Source organism: Mesoplodon mirus (assembly GCF_964341445.2).
Source record: "Mesoplodon mirus genome assembly, chromosome: 3".
Taxonomy (NCBI): Eukaryota; Metazoa; Chordata; class Mammalia; order Artiodactyla; family Ziphiidae; genus Mesoplodon; species Mesoplodon mirus.
The window spans coordinates 27,740,470-27,756,454 of NC_138978.1; the positions used below are offsets into that span (position 1 = coordinate 27,740,470).

Here is a 15,985-nt window from a genome sequence, read left to right on the forward strand (position 1 = left end):
ATAGGCTTTGCGGGCTACACAGGGTAGCCCGCAAAGGGTCTTTGTCAGGTATTCTTTGTTTTTATTTTCAACTACACATTTAAAAATGTAAAAACCATTCTTAGCTCAAGAGCCATATATAAACAGGCAGCAAGCTAGATTTGGCAGGGAGGCCATAGTTTGCAAAACCTGGTTTAAAAATAAGCCATTCCTAAAATGTTTACAAGTGAATGTGTGCTAAGTTAACGCTGATCCAAAAACTAAGCAAAGATCTCTTATCAAACTTATAAATGGAGCTTCCACAAATGTTATTGGATAAAGGGAACATAGGGAAACATATCAAACAGAATTTAGTACTTTTATTAATAATTAAGATCACATATTGGGTTGGCCAAAAGGTTCATTCGGTTTTTCCGTAAGATGGCTCTAATAGCACTTAGTTGTCTTTAACTTCATTCGAAACAATTTTGTTAGATTGTATGTGACAGCTGTCGTATCAGCGTGCATTTAAAAAAAGACTTATCAAAATTGGTGAATTTTTCTGTAGCCATTTTCATACTGAAGATGGAAGAAAAAAGCAACATTTTCGGCATACTATGCTTTGTTATTTCAAGAAAGGTAAAAACGCAACTGAAACGCAAAAAAAGATCATGCAGTGTATGGAGAAGGTGCTGTGACAGATCAAAAGTGTCAAAAGTGGTTTGCGGGATTTCCCTGGTGGTCCAGTGGTTAAGAATCTGCCTTCCAATGCAGGGGACTCAGGTTCAATCCCTGGTCGGGGAACTAAGATCCCACATGCTGCTGGGCAACTAAGCCTGAAAACCACAACTACTGAGCCCGCAAGCCACAACTACTGAGCCCGTGCGCTCTGGAGCCCGCACGCACCTCAATGAAAGATCCCACATGCTGCAACAAAGATCCTGCATGCTGCAACTAAGACCCAACACAGCCAAATAAATTTTTTTTAAAAAGCGGTTTGGGGCTTCCCTGGTGGCGCAGTGGTTGAGAGTCCGCCTGCCGATGCAGGGGACACGGGTTCGTGCCCCGGTCCGGGAAGATCCCACATGCCGCGGAGCGGCTGGGCCTGTGAGCCATGGCCACTGAGCCTGTGCGTCCAGAGCCTGTGCTCCACAACGGGACAAGCCACAACAGTGAGAGGCCCGCGTACAGCAAAAAACAGCGGTTTGAGGAGCTTCCCTGGTGGTGCAGTGGTTAAGAATCCACCTGCCAATGCAGGGAACACGGGTTCAAGCCCTGGTCCGGGAAGATGCCACATGACGCGGAGCAACTAAGCCCAGGCGCCACAACTACTGAGCCTGCGCTCTAGAGCCCGTGAGCCACAACTACTGCGCCCGCGGGCCACAACTACTGAAACCCGTGCGCCTAGAGCCCATGCTCTGCAACAAGAGAAGCCACCGCAGTGAAAAGCCTGCGCACCTCAACTAGGAGTAACCCCCACTCGCCACAACTAGAGAAAGCCTGCACGCAGCAACGAAGACCCAACGCAGCCAAAACTTAATTAATTAATTAATTAATTTTTTAAAGGTGGTTTGCAAAGTTTTGTGCTGGAGATTTCTTGCTGGACGATGCTCCACAATCGGGTAGACCAGTTGAAGTTGATAGTGATCAAATCGAAACATTAACTGAGAACAATCAACGTTATACCACTCGGGAAACAGCTGACATACTCAAGATACCCAAATCAAGCACTGAAAATCATCTGTACTACCTTGGTTATGTGAATCACTTTGATCTTTGGGTTCGACATAAGTTAAGCGAAAGAAACCTTCTTGACCATATTTCCGCATGCAATTCTCTACTGAAACATAACGAAAACGTTCTGTTTTTAAAACAAATTGTGACGGGCAATGAAAAGTGGATACTGTACAATAATGCGGAACGGAAGAGATCGCAGAGCAAGCAAAATGAACCACCACCAACCACACCAAAGGCCGGTCTTCATCCAAAGACAGTGATGTTGTGCATATGGTGGGATTGGAAGCGAGTCCTCTATTATGAGCTCCTTCCAGAAAACCAAACGATTAATTCCAACAAGTACTGTTCCCAATTAGAACAACTGAAAGCAGCACTTGACGAAAGGCATCCAGAATTAGTCAACAGAAAATGCATAATCTTCCATCAGGATAACACAAGACCGTATGTTTCTTTGACGACCAGGCAAAAACTGTTACAGCTTGGCTGGGAAGTTCTGATTCATCCACTGTATTCACCAGACATTTCACCTCTGGATTTCCATTTATTTAGGTCTTTACAAAATCTTCTTAACGGAAAACATTTCAATTCCCTGGAAGACTGTGAAAGGCACCTGGAACAGTTCTTTGCTCAAAAAGATAAGAAGTTGTGGGAAGACGGAATTATGAAGTTGCCTGAAAAATGGCAGAAGGTAGTGGAACAAAAGGGTGAATACATTGTTCAATAGAGTTCTTGGTGAAAATGAAAAATGTGTCTTTCATTTCTACTTAAAAGCCGAAGGCACTTTTTGGCCAACCCAATAAAACTAAGACAAGAATTAAAAAACATATTAAAAAATAAAGATAGCTGCTCACATGAGAAGATGTTGAACACCATTAGCCATCAGGGAAATACAGATTAAAACCACAATGAGATATCATTACATATGTATCAGAATGGCTAAAATAAAAAACAGTAATACCACCAAATGTCGTTGAGCGCACAGAAAAATTGTATTATTCAAACATTACTGGTCCAGAAAACAACTCGGCAGTTTCTTTAGAAAGTAGACATGCAACTACCGTTATTACCTAGCAATTGGACTCCTGGGCTTTTATCTGATGTTCACACAAAAACCTGCACATGAATGTTCACAGCAGCTTCATTTATAATAACTAAAAACTGCAATCAGTCCAGATGTCCTTCAATAGGTTAAACAAACTATGGTGCATCTGCACCATGCACACTACGCAGCAATACAAAGGAATGGCCTACCACAGGCAACAACTTGGATGAGACTCCAGAAAAGTATGCACAGCAAAAAACGCCAGTCCCCACCAAAGGCTATATGTATGGTATGACTCCATTTATATGACTTTTTTGAAATGACAAAATTGTAGAAATGGAGAATACGATAGATTAGTGGCTGGGGGGAGGCCCCCCAACCCCTGCAAAGGGAAAGGGGGTGTGTAAAAAGGGCTACTCAAGGGTCCCTTGTTGTTTTGGAACTATTCAGTACTTTGTGGTGCTAAGTATATGAACCTCTACAGATGGTAAAATTATACTGAACTTCATACACATACACGCACACACCCAAATGAGTACAAGTAAAACTGGAGAGATGTGAATAGGACTGGATGGATTTTAACGTCAATAACCTAGCTGTGATGCTATACTACACAATGTTACCCGCAAAGGTTATACTGTAAAATGGGGAAATAGAGGAACGTATACAAAGGATCTCTCTATATTATTTCTTACAACTGCAGGAATCAACAAATAACTAAGTCAAAATTTTAATTTAAAGAAAGATGACTGCTATGAAGAAACAATGAAGACACAACTTAAAATGGTTCCCAAGCATGAAAACTAAAATAATCAAATATATAACCAAAGGAACCTTTCTCAAGCTACAAAACTATGCAGCTCTCACCCACATAGCACACAAAAATCACATCCTGACCAAACTACCCTAAATTTGGAGATTTCTAAAAAAGTAGAACTTACCCTTGGTTCTCTAAAACACTACCCGCCAAAGACAATAAAATGAGATCTACCGTCAATGGTCCGAAGATTTTTATGTCCTGACACAATTGTCTTTCATGTATAAAGGCTACAAGAACACAATATACAAAAGAAGTAATAAAATACGCCACCCACACATCACCTTTCAAGCAATGACTGTATCAAGCACTCCAGCCAACCAAGAGAATTAAAATTAAGCACACAAAAATGGATAAACTGTCATACAACTATTTAATGGGATACTACTAATTAAAAGGATCAATTTATTGCTACATATAACATGGATTCTCAAATGTAGTATGCTAAGTGAAAGAAACCAAATTCAAAAGCTACATACACTTACAGTACATATATGACATTTTGGAAAAGGCAAATCTATAGGGACAAAAAACGGATTAGTGGTTACCCGTTGCTGGGAATGGAGGTAAGAGCTGACTATGAAGGGGCGCCAGAGAATCTGGGGAAGCGTGAAAACTTTTGTATCTCGGCATCCGGTGGCAGGGTCTGGGGAAGGGGCAGCAGGTGCCATGTCGGGCCACAAAGGTGGCAAGAAGAAGCCCCTGAAACAGCCCAAGAAGCAAGCCAAGGAGATGGACAAGAAAGATAAGGCATTCAAGCAGAAACAGAAGGAGGAGCAAGCGAAGGCCATGGGAAAGGCCTCCTGGCCATAGGTGGAATTAAGAAGTCTGGCAAAAAGTAATGTTCCTTGTGCCTGAGGCAATGATGATCCTTAATTCCATTCCTGTTTGAACATCTGGATTAAACATCTGGATTCCCTGCCATCACATCTTTGCCACCTACAGCTAGAATCAAGTGTTGTCTTGGAACCCATTGTACATTTAAGAATAAACGTTTGTAAAAAAAAAAAAAAAAAAACTTTTATATCTCGACTGTGGTGATTACAAGAATATACACATTTGTCAAAATCTACAGAACTGTATGCTAAAATAATAGTGAATTTCACTGTATGCAAGATTATATCTTAAAAATGAGGGAAAAAATAATTACACAAGAGGTAGAATAGCATTATAAAGACTAACAGTATTATTCCCATTTTAAGAACAGAGGTGACGAAAATAAACTACAAGTACTGATAAACAAAAATGTTGGGCTTCCCTGGTGGCGCAGTGGTTGAGAGTCCGCCTGCCGATGCAGGGGACACGGGTTCGTGCCCTGGTCTGGGAGGATCCCACATGCCGCGGAGCGGCTGGGCCCGTGGGCCACGGCCACTGAGCCTGCGCGTCTGGAGCCTGTGCTCCGCAACGGGAGAGGCCACAACAGTGAGAGGCCCGCGTACCGCAAAAAAAAAAAAAAAAAAAAAAAAAAAAAAAATGTTCATTACAACACCACCAACATTAGTAAAAATTAGAAACCTAAATGATCAATATTAAGACATTATTACAGAAAAGAATGAGGCCACTACACAGAGTAGAATGTGGTATAACCTTAAAGTTATCTATGGAAATAATATATCATAAAAAAATTTTTGATACGTTAGACCCCCCCCCCAAAAAAAGATAGAAAACTATAATCACAGACAAAGCGAGAGAGAGGCATGGACATATATACACCACCAAACGTAAGGTAGATAGCTAGTGGGAAGCAGCCGCATAGCACAGGGAGATCAGCTCGGTGCTTTGTGACCGACTGGAGGGGTGGGATAGGGAGGGTGGGAGGGTGGGAGACGCAAGTGGGAAGGGATATGGGAACAGATGTATATGTATAACTGATTCACTTTGTTATAAAGCAGAAACTAATTAAAAAATAAAAAAATAAAAAACTATAATCACAGAAATGTTTTTATTTTATCTCAATTGTTTCACAAAAGATTTCGAGTGACTTAGGAAATCTTAACTTCCACTAGTGAGAAAATTAAGGCAAAGGGAAAATGAAAAGAGCCTACTTTATAAACTGTATGCAATTAAGTCCTATATACTTATTATAAATAAGCCATAAATTTAGTTCTAACCTCTCGTTAATGGTTAACCAAAACAGAGAAATTAGTAAAAACTCATACTGCCCATCAAACTTTTAAAAAAGCACAGCTCAAGAAATTATTATCTTTGTTATTAGAGATGAGATGATTTACATTTTTTAAAGTTTTGAATAAAAACACTAGATGGACATGTTACAAAAGGTAAACTAACAGATTCTGAAGGTTGAATTATAGTTGGGGGTTGGTTGGGTTTTGGTTTGTTTCTAGGGTATTTTTATTTTTAAAATTTTATAATTATCTATACTTTCCAAAATGTTTACAATGAGCATTTACTGATTTTTAGAATTCAAAATACCTACAAGTCATTATTTTTAATGGAGGGATAAAAACATTTTATTTGATTTTTAAATCACTGTTTATTAGGATACAGAGAACAGAATTAGGCCATGGAAAGAGTCCTTAGTTCACTTACAATATTAAGAAACAAAATTACATTCATCACCAATAGAAATGACTCGTTTTAACATATCTGCAAAAGTAGTTGATATATTTCTAGATGTAACGGAAATAAACTCTAGTGTGGTAACAAAGGTGATCTATATTATTAATCTAACATTTCTCAAGTTTGAACAGTTCATTATTACAGTTACAATGTAAATAGTTGGCATAGGAGATAGGAGCTCCCTTATCTAAAAGGTCTTCTGCCAGGGAACCTAGTAAATGTCTTCCTCCATTCAGCAGGCTTGAAGCTAACCCTCACTCCTCCTTTGTTTCAACATTCTATTGTTTGTAGTATGTAAGGGAATAGGAATTCTCAATGAGTAAGTCTATCCAGATAAATCACTGAAACATAATTAAAGAGGGGAGCTACCAAACACATCAAATAGCTCATTCTGAACTTCATGAGCCTGAGAGAGAACATAATACATAAATCCAAAACTATATCTGTGGGAGAAAATATTTTAATAGAATTCTATCTCTTCTGAATTAAAAAAAAAGCTAAAGATGTACTAATCAAGGTATCAGTGATTCTTTTTTTTAATACTAGAAGTGAAATTTTATTTTATTTATATATTTTTTTACATCTTTATTGGAGTATAATTGCTTTACAATGGTGTGTTAGTTTCTGCTTTACAACAAAGTGAATCAGTTATGCATATACATATGTTCCCATCTCTTCCCTCTTGCGTCTCCCTCCCTCCCACCCTCCCTATCCCACCCCTCTAGGTGGTCACAAAGCACAGAGCTGATCTCCCTGTGCTATGCGGCTGCTTCCCACTAGCTATCTATTTTACATTTGGTAGCGTATATATGTCAGTGCTACTCTTTCACTTCATCCCAGCTTACCCTTCCCCCTCCCTGTGTCCTCCAGTCCATTCTCTACATCTGCATCTTTATTCCTGTCCCCGCCCCTAGGTTCATCAGAACCATTTTTTTTTGAGATTCCATATATATGTGTTAGCATACAGTATTTGTCTTTCTCTTTCTGACTTACTTCACTCTGTATGACAGACTCTGGGTCTATCCACCTCATTACAAATAGCTCAATTTCGTTTCGTTTTATGGCTGAGTAATATTCCATTGTATATATGTGCCACATCTTCCTTATCCATTCATCCGATGATGGACACTTAGGTTGTTTCCATCTCTGGGCTATTGTAAATAGAGCTGCAATGAACATTTTGGTACATGACTCTTTTTGAATTATGGTTTTCTCAGGGTATATGCCCGGTAGTGGGATTGCTGGGTCATATGGTAGTTCTATTTTTAGTTTTTTAAGGAACCTCCATACTGTTCTCCATAGTGGCTGTACCAATTCACATCCCCACCAGCAGTGCAAGAGTGTTCCCTTTTCTCCACACCCTCTCCAGCATTTATTGTTTCTAGATTTTTTGATGATGGCCATTCTGACTGGTGTGAGATGATAAGATATCAGTGACTCTTAACCAAGAGACAGAATACAAGGGAGGAGGCAGAGCTTAATAAACTTTTAATATTACATACAGTGTTATGTATTTTGTGTGGTTTGTTTAATTCTTTACAGAATTCCACCTAATGTTATGCAAATAGTAAACCTTCATTTGCTCTTTTTTGAGAACAGCTACTATCTTTAGTTTCTTACCCTGTTGTTTGTATTACTGTGAGATCATGAACCATGAAGTTTTCCCTCTTGGGGTTGAGAGGGACTTCAGGTATAACAAATTTATTAGGTTTTAAACTTGGAGACTGTGGGTGCTGTAGAATAATGTTTGAAATTGGATTTTTAAAAAATCAAAACACATGTTTTTATTTCCTACATTAAAAATAATGGCTTTTAGGAAATTTTGAACTCTAAAAACAATAAATCCTCACCGTAAACAGTTTGGAAAGCAGGGACAACAAATTACAAAATGGTGAATGAAGCCTATTAAGAAAATTAAATCAGGGAAGGGAGACAGAGTTGCAATTAAAATAATGTTCACAGAAAGCCTCACTGAGAAGGTAACATTTAAGAAAGGACTGGAAGGAGGTAAAGGAGCAACTTTCATAGACATCTGAGACAGGAGCACTCAAGCAAATGGAACTGCAAGTCAAAACCCTGGGGTATGGGGCATGCCTGTGATTCTAGAAATAACAAAAATTGCTTTAATGTCATTCCAAATACCATTAAAATACAACAAATAAAAGTCTAGACCTAGGCAAAAAGCAGATCAGTGGTTGCTGCTGGGAGGAATTACAAAGGGCCAACAAAACTTGCAGAAGATGGGAACTGTCACTATCTTGATTATAGTGATGGTTTCACAGATGAATACTTTGATATTTCAAAACTTAACAAATTATTCATTTAAAATGGGTGCATTTTATTATGTCAATTACACCTCAATAAAGATTATTTTTTTAAAAAAATGAAAACTTCTAACCCTAGAGCAAGAATAAACATATCAATAAAACAAATGAGTCAAAACAGATCCATATATGGGGAGACTTAATTTATTATAAACGAGGTCTTTCAAATCAATAAATAGTGCTAGGATCAGTAGCTACCTATCTGAGGAAAAGTAAAATTACATCATTACTTCCTGCCTACAAAATATACAGAAATAAACTCCTGATTAATTAAAGATAAAAATATAAAACTAGAACTATAAAAATATTACAAGAAACACAGGAGATTGGGTAAGGGATGACCTAAGAGCATAAAGATAAAGAAATCAAAAGGTACAATAAACACAGTTAAAAGACATATAAAAACAGTTTTGTAAATCTAGGAAAATATTACAGAAAAAAAGTGGTCAAAGAATACTCATAAGGTGTTGATGGAACTTTAAATTGCTACAATCTATCTGGAAAACAATGTGGAAATATGTATCAAAATTTTAAACACATTCTTTTGTTTGATCTGTCACTTTCACTTCTCCAAATATATTCTAATACAAAAATATAACTGCAGTATTGTTTACTACAGCATTGTTTAGAATGTCAAAAGCTGAAAACAACCTAAAAGTCCATCAAACTGGGATAAATCAGTCAAATTATTGTACTTCCATATACTATGGCCCTTAAAAAAAATATATAGACGTATTTACTGACCTAAAAGGATGACCACAATGTATTAAGGAGGAAAAGACTACCCTGCAGCATGTGTGTGCCTGGGCTATGTATGCATGTAATATATTTAGAGAGAGAGCGAATGATCCCATTTAGTTTAAAACTACAATGCAGGATTGCAGTGAAAGAGGGTGTTCTCACCGTATAGAAGCTCACTGAGATGATATTGAGTTTGGGGCTAGGCGGATGTTTGTGTGGCCTCTTAAACATGCTTTTGTTTGTGAATTAATTAGAATAAAGTGATTTTATTTCCAAAAAAAAAAAAAAAAAAAACTACAATGCATTCATGTATCTGTTTATATATGCACAGAAAAAGTCTGGAAGGAAATGAACCAAACTGTTAAAAGTAGTTAACTCTAAAAAACAAATTACTGACATTTTTTAGAACAATCATGTACTATCAGAAAGTTTACATTTTAGACAGAAAGTAGATTATTGGGGACTTCCCTGGTGGTCCAGTGGTTAACAATCCACCTTCCAATGCAAGTGACTCAGGCTCGATCCCTGGTCAGGGAACTAAGATCCCACATGCCGCGGGGCAACTAAGCCCACGCGCCACACAAAGAAGAACCCGCGCACCACAACGAAGACCCAGCACAGCCAATAAATAAATAAATAAAGTTGTTTTTTTTTTTAAATAGATTACTGATTGCCTAGGGATGGGGGGGGTAATGACAGAAGTGGAAAGTGACTAGGAATGGGTACAGGTTTTCTTTTGGGGGTGATGAAAAACGTTCCCTTTGATTGTGGTGATGACTGCACAACACCGAATATACTGAAAACCACTGATCAGTACATTTTAAATGGGTGAACTGTATGGTGTGTGAAAGGTATCTCAATAAAGCTGTTTTACTTTAGAACAAAATCCATAACCAAAATATAGAACAAAAATTTTGCAACTTAATATTCACACTGTACTTTATACTATGTCCCAACGGAAACCTTAAACCCAGACAGCAACTGTTAAAAAGCTTCAAATAGGAAAAATCAGTCACTATTCTTAAGAGCAGTTAACCATTGACAATATAGGGGTAAATTACAACCTTCATTCTATCTTCTTTAGGATACTATCCTTCTTGAACTATCCTAGTAGATAATATTCCCTTCTGAGAAAAGGAATGAACTTTCAAAATGTATTAGGTTGAAACAATATGGCAGTTTCCCAATACATGATGTGACTATGAACAAAGTTTCAGTGTTTTACAAATTAAGGAAAGTAAACTTTGTTCCTACAGCCACTTCTGTTTGCCTAGCTCTGATATGGTTTCAAGAACTCTCCTCTCCCTATACCCACCCCCCGCCAAAAAAAAGCATAAAAGCAGAGTTGATAGGAATTACTTTAAAAGTTCCTTAATACAACCCTCCAATAAATGCTTACTGGCTCCTTATCTTCAGGCCCAAGACCCTACATTCTGTTACATCTTACATCCTAACAATTCAAAATGACTCTTCAAAATAAAATACTCGGGCTTCCCTGGTGGCGCAGTGGTTGAGAGTCCGCCTGCCGATGCAGGGGACACGGGTTCGTGCCCCGGTCCGGGAAGATCCCACATGCCGCGGAGCGGCTGGGCCCGTGAGCCATGGCCGTTGAGCCTGCACGTCCGGAGCCTGTGCTCCGCAACGGGAGAGGCCACAACAGTGAGAGGCCCGCGTACGGCAAAAAAAAAAAAACCAAAACAAACAAACAAAAAAAAAAAATAAAATACTCTACTCAGTAAGTCTCTTCAACAAGCCCTGATGACACAATGTATTCATTCATCATTTATACGTACATATTATTTGCCAGGGGCTAGAGATGTAAGGCTGAAAGACTCTATAAGAAGAACCATCACAGCAGGTCTTAACAGAGGTGGACATGAAGATAACCCGGGAGTTGTTTTTAAAAAATACATAAACTCCACCTCATCACTGGATATTTTGACTCAGTAGGTCTGGACTTAAGCCCAAGAATCTGTTTTGAAACAGATTACTAGCACCCAATGGTGAAGGAAAAAGTAAATATTTAACTCCAATACTGGGAGCCAAATGCTTCAATAAAAATGTGTACCAAATGATGGTAGCACCAAAAGAGGACACCCAACCTACAAGAAAAGAGGTAAGTAAAGGAGAAGGTTTATCAGAGATAAAGATACTTTAGTTGAAGATGAGGAAAGTGGCTAAGTGGATGAGGAAAGAAGGAGATTCCAAGCAGAGAAAACTACATAAATGAAAATAGCACAACTACACTGAGGAATTGCACAAACTATAAAAAATAGCATGTGTGTTCAGAAAATTAGGATACTTCAATAAAGCTGAAGTGGAGTGCCAGTAAAGACTGGAGAGGTAAGCTATCTCAGAACACGAAGTGTGTACACCACACTATGCTGAGGAGATTGAAAGTTAATTATTCTAAAAGCAACCAAAAAGCCAAAAACAAAATTTAGGCAAGGATGAGACATAAGCAGATTCGTGTCTTCAGAAATAACAATTTGGCAGCAACACAGAAAATAGCCAGAAGGAAGAAAAGAGGGAGGGTGCAAAAAAAGTCAGAAGACTACTGTAAATGTCCAAGCAAGAAGTATGAGCCTATCCAATAAGGCAGTACGGATACAACCTTGGAATTGTTTGAGGCAGGAGGCAGGAATCTAAGATTCCTGGGTTGCCTGCAATGGAGATGCCACACACAGAAATAGGATATAGGGAATGAAACTAATGAGTTCAGTTTTGAAGGTCATCTGTTTGAACATGCCATTTACTGAGCATCTATTATGCATCAAGTACTGGGATCCTATAATTAGACGTGCAAACTAAACTTTTACTGATGTCCCTAAATTATAAATATATGAGCAACAAGTAGTTTAAAATGTGTGAAAATGTGTAAAAGAGGCCAGTGTGTGTGTGTTATGGATAAGCTGACTACTCCATGATGAACATTAAGGTCTCCAAACAGATTGGTCTTGTGGAAAGAGCGTGAGCTAATCACCTTAAAACACGGCATCTCATTTTTCTGACCCTGCATTTCCCCATCTATAAAATGGAAATAATAAAAAACAACATAGAGTTACTGGCGGTTCAAATCATATATAAAAAGACTAGATCAGTTCTGGCACACAGCTTACGGAGTACATGTCCATAAAACTTATAGATGCAGAAAAGTGCTCAATACTAAAATAAAAGTACCTCTAGATCTCATTAGACACACTCAACCCATCCTAACAACCTCAGTTCAACACACTCACTAACATTCTTTTAATTAAAACAGAGATAATTAATGTAAAGGAAACCACTGCACTGGAAAAAGAGTTAAATGATTTCTAAGATCTTTTTCTTTCATTCATTCATTTATGGCTGTGTTGGGTCTTCGTTTCTGCGCGCGGGCTTTCTCTAGTTGTGGCAAGCGGGGGCTACTCTGCTGCAGTGCGCGGGCTTCTCACTGCGGTGGCTTCTCTTGCTGCAGAGCACAGGCTCTAGGCATGCGGGCTTCAGTAGCTGTGGCATCGCGGCCTCAGTAGTTGTGGCTCGCGGGCTCTCGAGCACAGGCTCAGTAGCTGTGGCACATGGGCTTAGTTGCTCCGCAGCATGTGGGATCTTCCCAGACCAGGGCTCGAACCCGTGTCCCCTTGATCAGCAGGCGGATTCTTAACCAGTGCGCACCAGGGAAGCCCCTAAGATCTTTTCCAACACCAAAATTCCACTGGAAATGTATCAATTCACCAATTCGCTTTCATTCAATATGGTAAACCAAACTCTTAACAGAAGGTATAAAATTTGTCTTTTTTCTTTTTTTAACATATAAAATTTTCTGGGTTTAAGTTCTCTGGCAGTTCAGTGGTTAGCACCAGGCACTTTCACTGCGGTGCACCCAAGTTCAGTCCCTAGTTAACTAAGATCCCACAAGCCACACAGCGCAGCCAAAAAAAAAAAAAAATTCAGGGTTTGAAATTTGTAAAAATTCAAAATGTACAAGAAGAAACCAAATTACCTGTAATCTCCCCTCCCACATAAATAAAAGTAATATTTTGCAATATTTCCTCACAGTCCTTTTTCCATGTACATCACTCTTAATGGATACACAGAGCTTACAGCCTATTTTCTAGATAATAAGTTAATAAAGGAACTGTATCTATAAAATTATTCTCACCTGATTTGTTTCTGCCACCCAAACACACGACAGCCCCATCTTAAAATTCATTTCAATACAGACACTCACTGAAATCCTCATTTTGAAACAACTTTCTTTATAATTCCTTCCTCCCTTCATGAAACTGTAAGTTTCTCTGGAGAAAGAACAATATATTAATTTCATTGTTTTGTATTTCACTAGGCTTCTGACCTAAATAAGCAGTAGCTCCCTAATTTGGCCAATTGGGGGAAAAAAGAACCATCTGAATCAATAAATTCTTAGCAAATTAAAGATTATTTTTTGCTTAACAGCAGATACAGTGCTTTTAAACACATATGATAACTAGGATTAAGTTAATGAACCATTCCCTTGTTAAAGTCCTTGGGGAAACTTTCTTTAATAGAGAAAAATTATTTGTCATTAGCAGATCAATTAACTGTATATTCATGACATCTAAAGAACAGAGCTCCCTGAAAACACCTGTTCTTTATAATGTAAGCATTCCTCTTCCCAGGGTTGTAAACAAGTTTATTTATGCTGTTAACCTGAAAACACATTCTTCATAGATAAAGAAGAAAGTTGCCGTTAGCCCCAGTAAAACTTGTCACTTGGAAAAATTCCAATCCATGGTGTAAAAGTTGTAGATAAAGTAACCTCCAAACTATTTCTAAAAAGCACCGGCATTAGTGAAGAAATCTGAATTACTTTTGTGCCTGTATATTAGACTTATGTACCTTTAAAAATCTTTAGGTACCCAAAAGAAATGAAAGTATATGTCAAGACAAAAACTTGTACACGAATGTTCACAATAGTACTGTTCACAATAGCCAAAATGTAGAAACCACCCAAAGGTCCATCAAACGGATAAATGGATAAATAAAATGTGCTATATATCTATAAAACAGGCCATTATTCAGAAATAAAAAGGAATGAGGTACTGATCCATGCTACAAGACAGATGAACCTTTAAAACACTGTTAAGCGAAAGAAGCCAGTCACAAAGGACCACATACTGTATGATTCCATTTATACGAAATGCCCAGAAGAGACAAATGCATAGACACAGAAAGGAGACTGGTGGCTACCTAAGGCTGTGACTGCTACTGGTACAGATCGTGAGGAATAATGAAAATGTTCTAAAATTGATTGTGGTGATGGCTGCACAACTCTGCGAATATGCTAAAAACCAATGAATTGTACACTTTAAGTGGATAAATTATATATCAATAAAGCAGCTATAAAAAATCTTTAGGGACTTCCCTGGCGGCGCAGTGGTTAAGAATCCTCCTGCCAATGCAGGGGGCACGGGTTCCAGCCCTGGTCCTGGAAGATCCCACGTGCCACGGAGCACCTAAGCCCGTGCGCCACAACTACTGAGCCTGCGCTCTTGAGCCCACGTGCCACAACTACTGAAGTCCTAGCACCCAGAGCCCATGCTCTGCAACAAGAAAAGCCACCACAATGAAAAGCCTGCACACCGCAGCGAAGAGTAGCCCCTGTTCGCCGCTACTAGAGAAAGCCTGCACGCAGCAACGAAGACCAAACGCGGCCAAAAATAAATTAATTAATAAGAATAAAATAAAATAAAGAATTAAACAGGAAGTGCTTTTAAAAAAACATCTTTAGGGCCCCCAATTTCCACAAACCTAAAAGAGTTTTCCTAATGAGATTCATAAAAACACTAAGAAAGGTATTTTAACCATAAAAGAGCATTTACTAAAGGCAATAAATAGACAAATCCACGTATGCTAAAACTTCTGAAACTATTAACACGCAATTTAAAAACAATACTCAAAAAATATTACATGAAAAAAACATGACGAGGGCTTCCCTGGTGGCGCAGTGGTTGAGAGTCCGCCTGCCGATTCGGGGGACACGAGTTCATGCCCCGGTCTGGGAGGATCCCACATGCCGCGGAGCGGCTGGGCCCGTGAGCCATGGGCGCTGAGCCTGAGAGTCCAGAGCCTGTGCTCCGCTATGGGAGAGGCCACAGCAGTGAGAGGCCCGCCTACCACAAAAAAAAAAAAAAAAATGACGAACACTCCTCTTCAACTGCAGGTTTTACCACCAACGCCATGTACACCCTTCAGCCTGAGTTCTTTTTTTTTTTTTTTTTTTTTGCGGTATGCGGGCCTCTCACTGTTGTGGCCTCCCCCGTTGCGGAGCACAGGCTCCGGATGCGCAGGCCCAGCGGCCATGGCTCACGGGCCCAGCCGCTCCGCGGCATATGGGATCCTCCCAGACCGGGGCACGAACCCATATCCCCTGCATCGGCAGGCGGACTCTCAACCACTGCGCCACCAGGGAGGCCCTTCAGCCTGAGTTCTTCAATCAAGTTTCCAAATATTAAATTCACCCAACCTATTGCCAATCACTGACCACCACTTCTCACAATATTCGTAGCAGGGGGCAAAATGCCAGAGCATTCTACTGAGCTGAAGCCACACTCCCATTTACAGCTCTTTATTACATCTAGAAGATACAGAAAGTGAATGTAAAAATTAGGGAAGAAATCCCTCAACAACAACAAAAACTCTTACCCTATCCTCAGCACTTAGTACTCTTGGCATTGTGTTAACCGTCAGTCCTGTGTTCCTCTATGAGTGTTAAGTCATTTCCCAAGAGTGAATAGATTCTAAGCAAGAGCTAGAACATTTTCTTTT

General features: G+C 39.2%; 1 protein-coding gene and 1 pseudogene across 17 annotated transcripts in view; one reads left to right on the top strand and one right to left on the bottom strand.

Moving 5' to 3' along the window:
* PUM1 (pumilio RNA binding family member 1) overlaps window positions 1–15,985 on the bottom strand; it is a 131,362-nt gene that overhangs the window by 105,532 nt on the left and 9,845 nt on the right. The gene's annotated exons all lie outside the window — the stretch shown is intronic.
* LOC309800735 (translation machinery-associated protein 7B-like) lies at window positions 1,650–4,798 on the top strand (annotated as a pseudogene). The gene has a single exon. The product of its transcript is annotated as a translation machinery-associated protein 7B-like (transcript).